Source organism: Notothenia rossii (assembly GCF_949606895.1).
Source record: "Notothenia rossii genome assembly, chromosome: 11".
In the NCBI taxonomy this organism is placed as follows: Eukaryota; Metazoa; Chordata; class Actinopteri; order Perciformes; family Nototheniidae; genus Notothenia; species Notothenia rossii.
This window is the reverse complement of record NC_136910.1, coordinates 34,631,050-34,646,727: the sequence shown is the minus strand read 5'-3', so window position 1 is coordinate 34,646,727 and position 15,678 is coordinate 34,631,050. Positions and strand designations below refer to the sequence as shown.

The 15,678-nt window shown below is 40.2% G+C and overlaps 1 long non-coding RNA gene across 2 annotated transcripts; it reads left to right on the top strand.

Annotated features, from left to right (window-relative positions):
- Positions 1-553: 553 nt before the first annotated feature.
- Positions 554-13,456, top strand: LOC307025783. Of its 2 annotated transcripts, none has more exons than XR_013804266.1 (3): positions 554-3,179; positions 3,393-4,881; positions 11,437-13,456. It is a non-coding gene; the product is annotated as an uncharacterized lncRNA (long non-coding RNA). The 2 variants fall into 2 exon arrangements; XR_013804267.1 differs by having other exon boundaries at positions 554-4,127; positions 4,834-4,881.
- The last annotated feature ends 2,222 nt before the right edge of the window (positions 13,457-15,678 follow it).

Here is a 15,678-nt window from a genome sequence, read left to right as displayed (position 1 = left end):
GAAGGGAACATTGTGAGCACATCAAATGTGAGTCTCTTGATCGTGCTATACTCCTCTGAGCTTCCCACCCAAAAGGAACTCACAGACTCTGCACTTCTGAGCGCATCGCTGACCAGGGAGCTTGTTTGAAAATCAATTAGCTCCATTTCTAATGCAGCCTCGTCTAAGGAGGGGATCATTTGTTTCGCCTGGGAGGTGAAGTCTCCACTAGGATTGCCAGAAACTGACCATGATCAAAATCGATTATTCGTCAGCCCTGGCGAATAATAATCGATTACCAGGAAGGCAATCCCCCCCCGCGGGAGAGAAGAAAAAAAAAGTCAGACAAAAGGAATTCCGTTGTTTGTTTCATTTAACTTCCTTTGGACTTGAAAGTTCAAAGTAGTTCCACGAGGAGAAACTCTTTTTACCTGCCGCTTTATTCATCTTTAGTCGCACGTGTTTGAGAGAGGGGGGGTGGGGGCGGGGTCGGTGTGTAGCGTGCTGCAGCAGCAGTCTGCTCTGCCCGCAGGCTTCCTCCAAGTTTACAGTAAAACAAACTGGTGGTGTGACCAATGGCCATTTACAATTATTAATACTATTACTATTATTAGCATTAGTCTATATTTTGGTTGAAACTAAGCCAGAAAAAGAAAAAAAAAACATAAATAATAATACAAAAATATATAAATAAAATCGATTTAAAAAAATAATATTCGATTATGGAGACTGTAACGAATAATCGAATAATCACTGGCATCCCTAGTCTCCACTTGGTCGGACTGTGAGAGGATCGCATACAAAGGCAATGATATCTTTTGGGATGGAGTAGTCCTCAAACAGTGGCGGCTAGTGGAAAATATTTTTGGTGGGGCTATGGAAATGGTGACAAAACCATACTAGGGCATTTAAAATCAGGAGACTAACTACGAACTGTGTGTGTGTGTGTGTGTGTGTGTGTGTGTGTGTGTGTGTGTGTGTGTGTGTGTGTGTGTGTGTGTGTGTGTGTGTGTGTGTGTGTGTGTGTGTGTGTGTGTGTGTGTGTGTGTGTGTGTGTGTGTGTGTGTGTGTGTGTGTGTGTGTGTGTGTGTGTGGTGTTTGTTTCCCGGGGAAAACACTCACAAGAAACACCGGCGTTTTTTATGCCTGCTGTGACGTCAAGTTACTCCTTTCTCCGATTGTAATTATGCCGTTACAAGCTTCAAAGCTGTATTTATCATCGGAATTTGCCGAAACAAGTTTTATATTCTGAAAGCCAATACTTTGTTTATTTGAAATCAGATGAAAACAAACTATAACGGACCCTGCCGTGTTATCAATGATTATCCTACTATGCCTACATTCATAATGTCAGCGGAGAGAGGGGAGGCGGCGCTGCGGTCATCTTCCCTTTACAAGCTTCAAACATGTATTTATCGTGTGATTTTGGAAATACAAGTTTCATATTCTGAAAGCCAAGACTTTGTTTATTTAAATCAAACAAAACACCCGAACCCCGAAAAACTAGTTTTTTACGCAAATCCATGTTTATTTTGAAATGAGTCGTAGCGACTTCCGACTGATTTCGATAGAGCGGGTCACATAAGGCGAATGTGTGGTTGTGGGGAAGCAGGTCAATTAAAGTACTTATCTAACTATTAAATACATTGAGTTTGACTAAAATACTTGGTTACTGATTCATTTAGGTTATAATATATTAAATTGCAAAGCAAAACATGCTGAAATGTTTTTTTTTTTTTTAAAGATTTTCAACCTGAAAGAATCCTAATGTGTCCTTTAAAAGTTGAAATAAAGAAAAGGAAAAAGGATTCGAGTTGTCCATGCGTCCTCTGTTGCCCTTCAAGCCTCTCAAATGTGGGCAAGCACTCAAATAAATGCCAAAAACCCAGAGAACTTGGCAATACTTGACAATAAAAGTATGTTAAATAACACTGCTACCTAGTTAATAACTCTATTTTACTCAGTGGAGGCTTGTCCATTGAGGAAAGGGAGGACCATCCTCCCTAAGATTTCAGAGAAAATAAACTTTGAAGAGAACAATAAATACACCTAAATTTAAAAGATAAGTCGGTTAAAATACCGATAATAGCCCTGGCTTTTAACATGGGACTGAAATGGGGCTAGAGAGGACGAGTCTCCCTTTGGGCGGGTCTAGCCAGAGGCTCTGGATTGGGCGCCTATATCATCAGTGAACCAATCAGCAGATCTGACTGCGCGTCAGAGTGTTGATGGGAAGGGTCATCAGCGATATCAGAGTTTTTTCTGAACTGGGGAACAGGGGCGCTGCGCCCTCTTACCAAAATTAATCCCTTGAATTAGGCTTTGATTATGTTTTGGCCCGCCATTTTGTGGCTCAGAAAAAAATTGGCCCACGGCCAAACTTACTTGCCTACCCCTGCCATAGAGGATGGTATAATGCATGCTCAAACAGCAAGCAGGCCATAGGCCAGGAGCGGCTCATCTCCTGTTTTTGATAAAGCAGCTCACACATTTTTCTCTATTTTACTCTGTTTTTGTAATACTTTAAATATTGTTCAGAAGTAGTTTTCCTATTTATTCCGAAATGTTTTTGGTGTTGTTGTTCGATTTGCACTAACATCTTCAGATTACTTTTAGAATACTTTATTTATCCATAACAGATGTGTATGTTTTGGTGCACAGGATACACTTATTTTACTGTTTCAATGGCTTATCAAGAACTCAAACACAACATATTAGTGTCATTCTGGACAGCTCCCTCTCATCTGCACCCCGCATAAAAAACATCACCCGGACTGCATTCTTTGTACTGTCTTAAAACCTTTCCTTTGAATATGTTATGAATTGTAAGGTGTCCTTGGGTGCTTTGAAAGGCGCCCCTAAATAGAATGAATTATCATTATTATTTATTATCTGAAACGAAGTAATAACTTTTAAAACTTTTTCCAGTCACTTGCCCCATGCACTCAGCAGCAGCAGCAGGCCATTCACTTTGATTTGATCCAGTTATGAAATGTCATCATTTCGACAATAAATAAATGCTACATAAACGTTATCTTGCACATTTTATCTAACCATCTCCGTTTCTAACTTTCAATATATTTAAAAAGAGATCTCTCTCTCTCATCTGCGTGCGGGGGCGGGGCCTCACAGACACGCTGCATCTCTCTCTCGCTCACAGACATGCTGCAGTGCTGTGCAGCGTGCACGCAGTTCTGCCGGTAATGAATATTACATTTTGTGAGGAATCTTTTCCACCAATAATTCCAATAAGTATTCCAAAATGTATTCACTTCAGGTTTACGAAAGTAACTGTTATCAGGTTACTCGTTTTTCAAATGTAACGCCAGCTGAATACAGTTAGCCTACTTGATTTTTGTATTCTGATTACGTAACACCGTTACATGTATTCCTTTACCCAACCCTGCTTCTAGGCTACTGTCCCGCAGCTCCTGCCTCTCCGTTGGACTCTCTCGCAGCGGGGCTACTGCTGTGGTGCGAAGCGCATAGAAAACCGCAGTGAAGCGTCCAAAAACCCGGAAGTAAGTTAGCATTTTTAGCACTTCCGGTTCCTTCGTCAAAAAGCAATGCATTTTTTCCATAGGGTTTTGGAAAATAGCTCGAAATAAGGTCTGTGGTTGACACACATTTAAGAGATAAATCACGTTTTGTTCTACGACATTAAATACATGAGCAGTGACCCCACTGGTGATTTTTTAAAGAGTTTACGTGTCTGAAAAACGATGGTTGTTACCGAGTGGCTGAATAGGACTACAGAAATTGTCGAGGCCGTTGTACGTCATTACGCCTAACACGTAAACACTCCCGCTAAGTTTGTTTCCCCCTGTGTTCTGCTTGAAAGCAAGTACCTGCATATCTTTAGTATCTGTATATCTATATCTGACCATTAGAATCTGTATTTTTGAAATTGTCGTTTTTAACACCGTAGTTTTACAAATTATAGAATAATTAATTAGCAGTGTTTTCAAATTTTACTTGGCAGTTCGTTTCGTTAGCTAACGTTAGCTAAAGTTGGTGCTACTAGTTAGCTACGCAATGGTTTGTTGCTTTGCTCCGGGTTGCAACCACAGGTCTTCGCATGAAACGTGCTTGTTCTATCGTTTCCCGGCCAATGTTTTCCAAAGGAGAGTCTGGATTCGTGCCATGAGGTAAGCTGACGTTACATTTTTGTCCATGTCACTGAAATGTAAATGATGGGTAGTGACTGTATCGCCGTTATAGAGATGGCGCTGCTGAAAAGACCGCAACATAAGTAAAGATAATGAATACATCCTATTAAAACCTGTGTGGCTTATATGAAAAGTCTAATTAGTACAAGCAGCATAACGTTTCACCATGTAACTAAAGATTGTAGTCAGGGAAATCAGTTTGACATAATGAACTAATAACAAATCACCTCTGGCTGGCAGAGAACTCTCTGCTCCATGGCTTCTCTTGGACGTAAAATCACATGTACATTTTACATTTATATTCAATTTAATATCCCATCCCTCACATACTTTTGTATACATAATAACTTATATTTTGTTTTTCTTGTTATGCTGCTGCAACACAAACATTTCCCAAATTGGAATCAATACAGTAATATCTTATCTTAATTCATTAAGAAATATAACTATTATAATTAGTGTAGTAGCTGACACCTATTTTCAATATGGATTAATCTACCATTTATTTCTTTAGTTCAATTTTGATCTATAAAAATGTCAAAATAGTGAAAATGTTCACGAGACTTATCAAAGTGCTAGGTTATGTCTTTAGATATTTTGTTTTAGCCTATGTACTGAATGTCTTAATGCTCTTATATGTGACGGGTGAATTCCATGAAACTAATATTTGATATCTTCCCAACAGACGAGGTGACAGGAAACCTAACACTCTTACAACCACAACATTGCAAAGGCGAGTAAATGTAAATTAAAAACGATTCACAATTTTTTTATTTCTTCTTTTTTCTTGCAGTGAGGTAGGGCTGGGCGATATGGTCTCTAAATGATATCGCGATATTTACTGATTATATCGCGATATACGACATATATCGCGATATTCTGAAATGTCCTCTAAAACACATACATTTTTTTTATTTAACCCCTTGATGTTTACAGTCACGCCAGTATGATGATTCTAGTAGTCCCTGCAACATATGTCTGCATTAAAAATATCGACTAATAATAAAGAAAATTAACACATTTGTTGCAATAGTAATTTATGCACTAACTACATTACTACTTGAACTACAACATTTGAATCATCAGTTCTTCCTCATTGTCCTCAATTGTTCATATTTGGTTTATTAAAATAATGATATTGTGGTCATTGTTCAAAAATGTCTGCTATTATTATGAGTATTATTATTATTATTAGTAGTATAATGCGCTTTCTGTCTTCCTGTCATTATCAGGAGTTAGACATGTAATGGCTATGTATTAGATTAGATTAGAACCTTCATTCTCCTAAACTGCTGGGACATTTCCCTATAGCCAATACCTTTTATATTTTCTACTCTTCACTTAGTTGTCAGCATAGGTCGGCATTGATGTACAGAGCCGACAGAAGACCTTGTTTATATAGGCATCATATTGAGAGGTGCAGTGACGCGTCCTAAAACCAGGAAGTAAGCTGCTGGTTCCCTCGACAAAAAAGCAATGGGATTTCTCCATAGGGTTTTGGAAAATAGCTGGAAATAAGGTCTGTGGAAAACAAACCTGTTTGATAAATGCAGGTTTTGTTTAGCCGGATAATATCCACATGTCTACCCTACTTTTATAATTTTATAATCATAAATCTAATCGATAGATTATAAAAGGGTTTTAGGACGCGTCACTGCACCACTAGAAAACAACTCCATCGATCAAGCTGGCTGAAACTTTCTCTCCCTCTTCTTCTCATGCTCCCTGTCAATCTCCTTTCACTCCTCCGGTGACTTTCTTTTATTTGAAGATAGTTTTTTGCCCGGCGCTCACGGGCAAACGGGAGCCTGCTCACGCTGGCTCCGCAGCAAACAGCTGTTTGCTTTTCACCCAACAACGACAACCGCCTCACGAAACGCTATGTTGTAGCCTAATAAACGAAACAATTTAACAAGATTGCTTGTCAAAGTACCTATACCACAGGACAATTTTATTTATTTTTAGCAATATTTTTAGTGGCCCGAGCGGGCAAGTGGAAAGTACGTTATGCTGGCCCGGGGTGTCTAAATAGTGCTTCCGAGCCAGCGGGCCATTTATAATGTCGAGCCCTGCTCTCTGTCACTGTGCATGTGTGTAATGTTTGTGTGCAAGTTACAGATGTAGCGATTCATTTCAGACAGTTTGAAACGCGAGGGCTGTGATTGGTACGTGATCTGCCCTCGCTCAAGGGAAAACCTCCAGTTTGACTTGAGACCGCCCCCTTGATAGATAAATGTAATTATAATGAAGCCAGCTGCAATGGATCATTGATCCACCAGGGAGTGCAGTGGGGTTCCACACTGGAGCTCATGTGAAATAAAGTCAGATACAGTACGCTGGATGTACAGCGGAACTTTGTTAAGATCCATATGTCACGGATATCATACTCTGTTCTAAATAAGACACATGTAATCATTTACAAAACATCACCATGTTGTTATTTAACAAAATAATGTTGTTTAGTTGAAAAAAACGAACAGGAGGAAATGCAGCCCGGCTCTCGATTTTTAATCCTAATTTAATCATCATCTTCACCAAGATCATTTATGTTTATGTTCGCCGAATTGACATGAAATCACTGACACATATGAATATACTGTATTCAACTTCATTAAAACGTTATTAACGTGCCTAAACTCAGTAATTCACTAAAAATATTTATATTTTAATGTAGCCTCGTCGGCAGATCAGGATCCCAAAGCGTGGCGGAGGGATCCTCGTCTGGATGAAGGGTGCTATTTTCCCCATAAGGAACAAGTCGCTGCAAATTATCCCGCTTATTACACGGCCACATTCTCAACAAAGTAACGACATGACTCCCAGTATTAATTGAAATGCTTTTATGGATTTAGAAAATGTTTTTATTGATTTAAAAAATAGTTGTATGTATTGATTTACATTGACATGCATCCGCTAAGAAAAATAGTCCGTTGTTACGGTTTTTTAAACAGTCTGAATGAAACGGCAGCTCTCAGCTGTGTATTTACACAACTAATGGCCCATCAACCACAGCTCTCTCCCCCCCCCCTCCCCCCCTGATCTTTCTTCTCCAGCAGCTAAATTAACTGTAGGTTACTCTGAGTGACCATAGACTGTATGTGACAAGCTTACAGTTAGTGACGTAACAACACCATAAAAGCTGGTGGGTTGAAAGCAATACGGGAGGTAAAAATAACTAGAATAATTGTGATTCATTTATTGTGGCTTTTATGTTTTTAGGTATAAAATGTTATGTAATTCAGGCTTATAGTTCACCCTTCTCTAAAAGCCTTCAACAATGACAATATTCATAGTAATTTAATAAATCCTTCCAACACACATTGTAAAAAATAGCCTACTGTAAGTTAAGAAATCATTCCAATATGTACATCTTCTGATGTAACAACAATAACATTATAAATAGTAACATAACTGAACATGGTATTGCACATTTAGCTTTGAGTGTTACTGACCTGAGATGTTTTTATTACATGAATTAAGGTGACTGAGGCTTTTTAACATACAGGGATGCAAACTCATCAGGTATGAAAAAGGTGACAAGGATCCGAGCCCCCGGCTCCCCCACCCCACAGAATATCGGCTTTAAAATGAGGAATAACAGAGGATATTAGCAGAACAACTAAAGCAGCAGTGTTAATAATAACAGAAACACCAAAGAGTCACATTTAATAGAAATATATAAAAGCATTTATTTTAAATTGTGTAGCAGTCAGTTTATAATTTTGGCAGCACTGTTGAGCATTTTGAAAATGTATTTTCATGTCTCTGTGCAAGGCTTAGTCTTTCTATCTTTATAGCCACATTGTGTAAAGTATCTAAGTTCATAAACTCAACAAGTACTATACTTGGGCCCAATTTTGAGATACTTGTACTTTATTTAAGTATTTCAATGTTTTGCTACTTTGTTCTTCTACTCCACTACAGTTCAGAGGTACATAGTGTACTTTGACTCCACTACATGTATTTAATACCTTTAGTTACTTTACAGATGTGGATGAATGATGTGAAATATAATCAAGTGTTAAATCAGACTTTAGTTCCACCTGGAGCAAATCCACAAGCTACCCTGCAGTATACAAAGTCATTCAAACTAGCTGCACCTTTAGCAGCTTTGAGAACACTTTCATGATCAATCATTATAAAACATATCATATATATTATTCTGAAATGGACCAATCTGCACAATGACTACTTTTACTGTCGCTACTTTCTCTATATTTTGATGAGAATACTTTTCTACTTTTACTTGAGGAACATTTTGAATGCAGGACTTTTACTGTAACAGAGTATTCCTACACTCTGGTACTTCTACTTTTACTCAAGTACAAGATCTGAGTACTTTTACTTTTACTCTAGTACAAGATCTGAGTACTTCTACTTTTACTCAAGTACAAGATCTGAGTACTTCTCCTTTTACTCAAGTACAAGATCTGTGTGCTTCTACTTTTACTCAAGTACAAGACCTGAGTGCTTCTACTTTTACTCAAGTACAAGATCTATGTGCTTCTACTTTTACTCAAGTACAAGATCTGAGTACTTCTACTTTTACTCAAGTACAATATATATATATATATATATATATATATATATATATATATATATATACTTATACCACCTCTGTTTATAGCCTATGAAAAAAACTATTAGAAATAGAAGGCTAAAGCTAACATTAGCAGATAGTGACAATGTATGCTAGCTAGCTAGCTCAACGATTCCTTAAATAATATTGCCACACAAAAACTTTTCAGTTCACATCACGCTCTGCCGCTCCAACAGAGAGCTCTGCTCTGAACACCTGAACGGCCCGTTCTAACAGCTGTTCACCAGCGGTCCAGTCTGTGCCACAGTAACTACGGACGCACAGTTAATATTAACGAATGCACCCGTAGGTAATGTAGCTGCTGAAGCTAGACCATCATGTCGGAGCAGCAGAGCCTTATTATACATCCACCATGAGCAGAGCCGACAGGCAGGAAGACTCGTGCACACAGCTCGTACTTCATTATAATATATAAAAAAGAACACCATGCGTGTCATGATGGCACATAACAGCTCACGGCCGCAGATTACTCCGGTTCCCAGACCCCCCCATACCACAAAAATATTTTTATTGCAGATCTACATGAATCACACAAACAACCTATTTTGGATTCAAAACGGCGAATTTCGCCGAAAGGTGACAAGTTTGCATCACTGAACATAGAGCACAACTGAAACATAACATCTGAAACGATGTAACAACATAATACACTTGTGGGGATGCAGCTTGGGATGTGAGGAGTGAGGGACACAGCTTAGAACGGGCGTGTCGCCTGGCAGGACAGGAGAGTGTGTGCACCAGTCTACCTTGATCTATGAATTCATGTCCGTGACACTCACTGCTGCCCACAGCTGTTTTATAGAAGGAAAACCTCCTTCACTTCATGAAAGTGTTTTAACCACACACACCTCTACACACACATGACGGGTGTTATTTTCCCCATAAGGAACAAGTCGCTGCAAATTATCCCGCTTATTACATGGCCACATTCTCAACAAAGTAACGACATGACTCCCAATATTAATTTAAATGCTTTTATTGATTTAAAAAATAGTTTTATTGATTTAAAAAATAGTTGTATGTATGTATTGATTTAAATTGACATGCATCCGCTAAGAAAAATAGTCCATTGTTACCATTTTTTAAACAGTCTGAATGAAACGGCAGCTCTCAGCTGTGTATTTACACAACTAATGGCCCATCAACCACAGCTCTCTCCCCCCCTCCCCCCCTGATCTTTCTTCTCCAGCAGCTAAATTAACTGTAGGTTACTCTGAGTGACAAGCTTACAGTTAGACACAACACTCATTGCAAGTGACCCTCAGTTAGTTGACTTTTATGTTCAACTGCTAAATTCGTTACTGATAAAAAAGGGCTTCTACTGTACCTAATTACCTTAACACTAGAACCACCAGAGGTTTTTGTATAGGCCTACCTAAACCTGTCAAATCCCGCTATTAGAATGCAATTTTTAACAACATAGGGTGCTACATAACACACTTTCAGGAAAAGTCACGGACTGGGAGACTTTAATATTTTATTGAAAAAAAGTTACATTGCACACACAACACACATCACACAAATTGACCCGATTGGCGGTTCTAGTGTTAAATAAACTCACAAATTAATGAAACCAGTTCAATACGCATTATTCTTATTCATATCATTCTTTATGAGCGCTGAAGTAGTCTTAAAATCAGATCTGTTTTTTAAATGAAATCTGACGGCAGGCAGTTAGCTCTGATCACCTATGATAAATGTGCCACACCTAATCTGGCCATTCAGCCACAGAGGTCCCTCTATACAAATCAAACTCTAGACGGTGTGAAAACACCTATTGTTTTAAATAATGGTCGGAATGTGACCTGTGAGCCTTCTGAATTACCGTGGGACAGCACATTCTAAACTAAAATGTTCAATCAATAAAGTAACATCTTATCTTATCTTAATAATATCTTCATATTAATAATAATAATAAATCATACAGTATGTGTCCGAAAGGGAGCAGGAGGAAGCAAACACAAAAATATACAAAAAATATACTGCATATTAAATCAAACGATTGTAAAGGTAAAAGTATGAGCATAACAAATAAAGAAGTGTAATGTAAACATTTACATTTACATTATGATTATTTAATATATAAAGACTATATATTATTGAATTACAAGATTAGATATACTTTAGTTGATCTAAAATATTGATGTGTTCAAATGCTCTTCAAAACACAACTGAAAGTCCATGAAACTTGTCTTTCTGTATTTGTGAATGAAGCGCCATCTCCTGGTTAAAACCTGAAATTGAAAATCTGGCAACGCCCTCTTGGAAATTAGTGGGAGGGCTTAACATTCCTCTATACTGGTCTTAGGCAGGTCGTAGGCAGGAAGCTGTAAGCTGGAGTCTGAAATTCAGTGCTACATCTGTAGACGGGGCCTGCGTGTGTGCCTGCGTGTGTGACTGTCTATGAGGGAGAAAGGAAAGCTCATTTTGGCCGCGGCGGGAAATTGATTTGACAACATAATACTCGATGTTCACGATGTGGTCATTTACGACATCGCATGTAGTGCAATCCACGATGTATCGTGTAAACTCGATATATCGCCCAGCCCTACAGTGAGGTGAAGCTGACCTTGCACTTGGTGCCAGAAAGGATGTTCCTCACGCAGGCTGAATGTTTCTCCTTCCTTACTGACACAGAAGCCCTTGATTTGCAATGCTTTACTAATTGTCATTTCCCTGACTCCGTAGGGACACTTTACCTCCAGTACAGCGGAAGACCCTACCAGACCATCTGGAGATGCCCCCAACAATCCTGATTGGCAGAGCCACAAATCTGACTCATGGACCTGCATCTGGGTTGCAGTGGTGAATGCCCTGACGCCTTCACATTCATTCATAGCCCCCCACTGTACAGACAAAACACCATCAAGGGCCTGTTGTTGCCCTAGCACCCTGGCAATAAGGGAAGCAGTCACACACTTTGACCTCAGGACAGCTCCAAAGTTGCTGGCAGTCAACCTTCCTTTCCTGAACAAATGCCAGTTTGGGCTGGTTCGCTGACCAGTGGTAGCCACCTGAATTGCCCTCTGTTGCTCTTCAGACAATGCCATGCCTGCCACAATTGCCTCAGGTCCCTGATGCCCAACAGATTTGATAATTTCAGGAACAGTAAGTGTTTCCAAGCTGCAGTGTTCCTCTTCTGGCTCGGGGGAGAGAAGCCAAGAAATTCCTGAAAACCTGCCCCCGAGTCTGTCCCTCACCCGATCTTCGGAGGTGGGCTCTCTGGTCAGCGGGTTGAATTAGTTATTGGTTGGAGGAAATAGCTCCTCCACTGAATGCATACGTTTAGCTGCCTTTGGCTTCTTCCACTGACAGGGGTTGTCAGTGCAGCTGAAATTGTGGATGGCAAAGATGGCTCATGCAGCCGCATGATTGCATTTCCATTCTCCACATGGGCATTCAGGTTTTGTGGAGAGAGTTCCCTCTTCTCCTGTAGATACCTGTGGTGGTGGGATTGTTTTATTATTTTAAATATATTTACATTTGTAATGCCTTCCCAATTATCCCTTTAATTGTTTATAGCCTACTGTATGTTTATTTCATGGATATTTCTGTGTTTTCTGGTCTGTAATATTTGTAATCTTGGGGCCTCTTCTCTTTAACGTCTACATGCTACCACTGGCTCAGATAATGAAGAACAACAAAATAAGTTACCATAGCTATGCGGATGACACACACATTTACGAAACCATTTTACCAGGAGACTATGCTCCAATTCAAACACTGAGTAAGTGCATTGAACAAATCAATGACTGGATGTGTCAGAACTTTCTCCAATTAAACAAAGATAAAACTGAGGTAATGGTTTTTGGAGCCAAGGCAGAACGTTTAAAAGTTAGCGCTGAGCTTCAGTCTGCAATTTTCAAAACAACAGATAAAGCCAGAAATCTAGGTGTAGTCATGGACTCTGACCTGAGTTTCAACAGTCTCATTAAAACAGTTACTAAATCGGCTTACTATCACCTAAAGAACATATCTAGGATTAAAAGACTAATGTCACAGCAGGATTTGGAAAAACCTGTCCATGCTTTTATCTTCAGTAGACTGGACTACTGCAATGGTCTCTTCACAGGTCTCACTAAAAAATATATTGGAAAGCTGCAGCTGATTCAGAACGCTGCTGCTCGAGTCCTCACTAACACTAAGAAAGTGGATCACATCATTCCTGTTCTGAAGTCTTTACTCTGGCTTCCTGTGTGTCAAAGAATAGATTTCAAAATACTGCTGCTGGTTTATAAAGCTTTGAATGGTTTAGGCCCAAAATACATTTCTGATCTTCTGCTAAATTATGAACCATCCAGATCTCTCAGGTCTTCAGGGACGGGTCAGCTTTCTGTCCCCAGAGTCAGAACTAAACATGGTAAAGCAGCGTTCAGTTAATATGCTCCAAATATCTGGAACAGACTCCCAGAAACCTCCAGGTCCACTGCAACTCTGACTACTTTTAAATCCAGGCTGAAGACTTTTCTTTTTGTCGCTGCTTTTAATTGAACTATTCATATCTTAGACTGCACTGTAACTTTTATCCATGTATTTTTTCTTTTAATGTTTATTTTATTAGCTTTTCATTTTAATGACTGATTTTAAATGCCATTTTCTTAATGTCTTTCATTTTTTGTAAAGCACTTTGAATTGCCTTGTGTTGAAAAGTGCTATATAAATAAACTTGCCTTGCCTTGCCTTGCCTAATAAAGATTTCATGTGACACATAAAATAGATTTTTTGATGGGAATTAATGTGAATAAATGAACTCTAGGTTAACGGTACTCTTGCTATCACTACTCACCGACACTATAAACCTTGTCCCTCATGCTAGCCCTGACAACGTTGGTAAGCACACCTTCATCTAGGCTGCACTGTTACGTGTCCTGACTTGTAGTGGTTCTCTCCTCTATCTACACTCTTCTTGTCATCTTTGTAAAACGATATCAGACTGGTAATTGACACAGCCATGACTTCTAGTTAAATTCAGTGTGGCTAAAATGAAAAGCTTTGTTAAAATATGCAAGCGTGCGAAAGTCAAAGTCAGCTTTATTGTCAAATATTCTACATGTGTTATACATCCAGAAATATCGAAATATCGTTTCCCACAGTGTGACATGTATACATAAAACAAAACAAAAAGGGCCTAGATAAACGTGGTATACATTAAACAAAACAAAAAGGGCCTAGATAACCGGGGTATACAGTTTAAAATGTTAATATATTTAAAGTGTTCAAAGTGCAGTTTCAGTGCAAGTCAGTTGAAACGATCTTAAGTTGGCGTAACGTTGAAGTCGTGCGACCCTGCTGCTGTAATGGCTTGTAGTTCGTCTATAGCATAACGTTAGCATTTTGCTTCTGGCGACTAGATTTATGATTCAAAAATTATAAAAGTAGGGTTGACATGTGGAGATTATCCGGCTAAATCCGGCTATCCGGCTAAATCCGGCTATTATTGACTGTATCTGCATTGTAAACGTGACACAAGGTGGCGCCATATCCATGTCATTCATGTCAGTGAATGCACTACTGCAGTGATCACCTACTGGCGGCCCGCCAAACAAACAACAAAACACAACGTGATCCCTCTCTTAAATGTGTGTCAACCACAGACCTTATTTCGAGCTATTTTCCAAAATCCTATGGAGAAATTGCATTGGTTTTTGACGAAGGAACCGGAAGAAGTTTACTTCTGGGTTTTATGACGCGTCACTGAGGTTCTCTATCAACCAGACTTTTCACAACGAAGGATCACTTCTTCTTCAAGGAAGGGAAGGTTTCGCAGTACGCAGTCTACTGTCCCGCAGCTGCTGCCTCTCTGTTGGACTCCGGTACTGCACCTTACTCACGAGACGTTGTAAAAAAAATGTGTGGGGGGCGAACGCAGTAACCACTTCGCCAACGCCACTGTCACCCCCGTCGTGCGGGCCGGATGAGAATGTCTGGCGGGCGGGATGTGGCCCGCGGGCCGCCAGTTGGTGATCACTGCAGTAGTGCATTCACTGACATGAATGACATGGATATGGCGCCACCTTGTGTCACGTTTACAATGCAGATACAGTCAATCATAATCCTGGTGATTATTTCGCAGATAAATCTAGTAACCCCGCCCCCTTTAACAAAACGGCTCTTTAGAACGGCTCTTTAGAACGGCTCTTTAGAACGGCTCTTTTGAACGGCTCTTTGAAAGGAACAGAGCCATAAGATCCGGCTCCCTTCAAAGAGCCATAAATCCCATCACTAGAGTGAAGTCAGGAGGGCACACAACATATATAGTAAACACATAGCATGTTCAGATAGATAGGACCTAAACCAGCCAATGGTTCTCGAGTGAGGGAACAATGGAGCGTGAGATGGGTCGGAGAATCGGAGCAGCGGGAGCGGTACTGCAGTCACTTTACTGCTCCGTTGTGATGAAAAGGGAGCTGAGCCAGAAGGCAAAGATCTCTGTCTAACGCGCCATTTTCGTTCCTACCCTCACCTATGGTCATGAAGGATGGGTCATGACCGAAAGAACGAGATCGCGGGTACAAGGGGCCGAGATGGGTTTTCTCCGCAGGGTGGCTGGTGTCTCCCTTAGGGATAAGGTGAGAAGTTCGGTCATCCGGGAGGGACTCGGATCTGAACCGCTCCTCCTTCGCGTCGAAAGGAGCCAGTTGAGGTGGTTCGGGCACCTAGTTAGGATGCCACCTGGGCGCCTCCCTAGGGAGGTGTTCCAGGCACGTCCAGCTGGGAAGAGACCAAGGGGTAGACCTAGAACCAGATGGAGGGATTATATCTCTTCGCTGGCCTGGGAGCGCCTTGGGATCCCCCAGTCAGAGCTGGTTGATGTGGCCAGGGAAAAGAAAGTTTGGGGCTCTCTGCTGGAACTGCTACCTCCGCGACCCGACCACGGATAAGCGGGAGAAGATGGATGGATGGACATAACATGTCCGTGTGGGTACAATA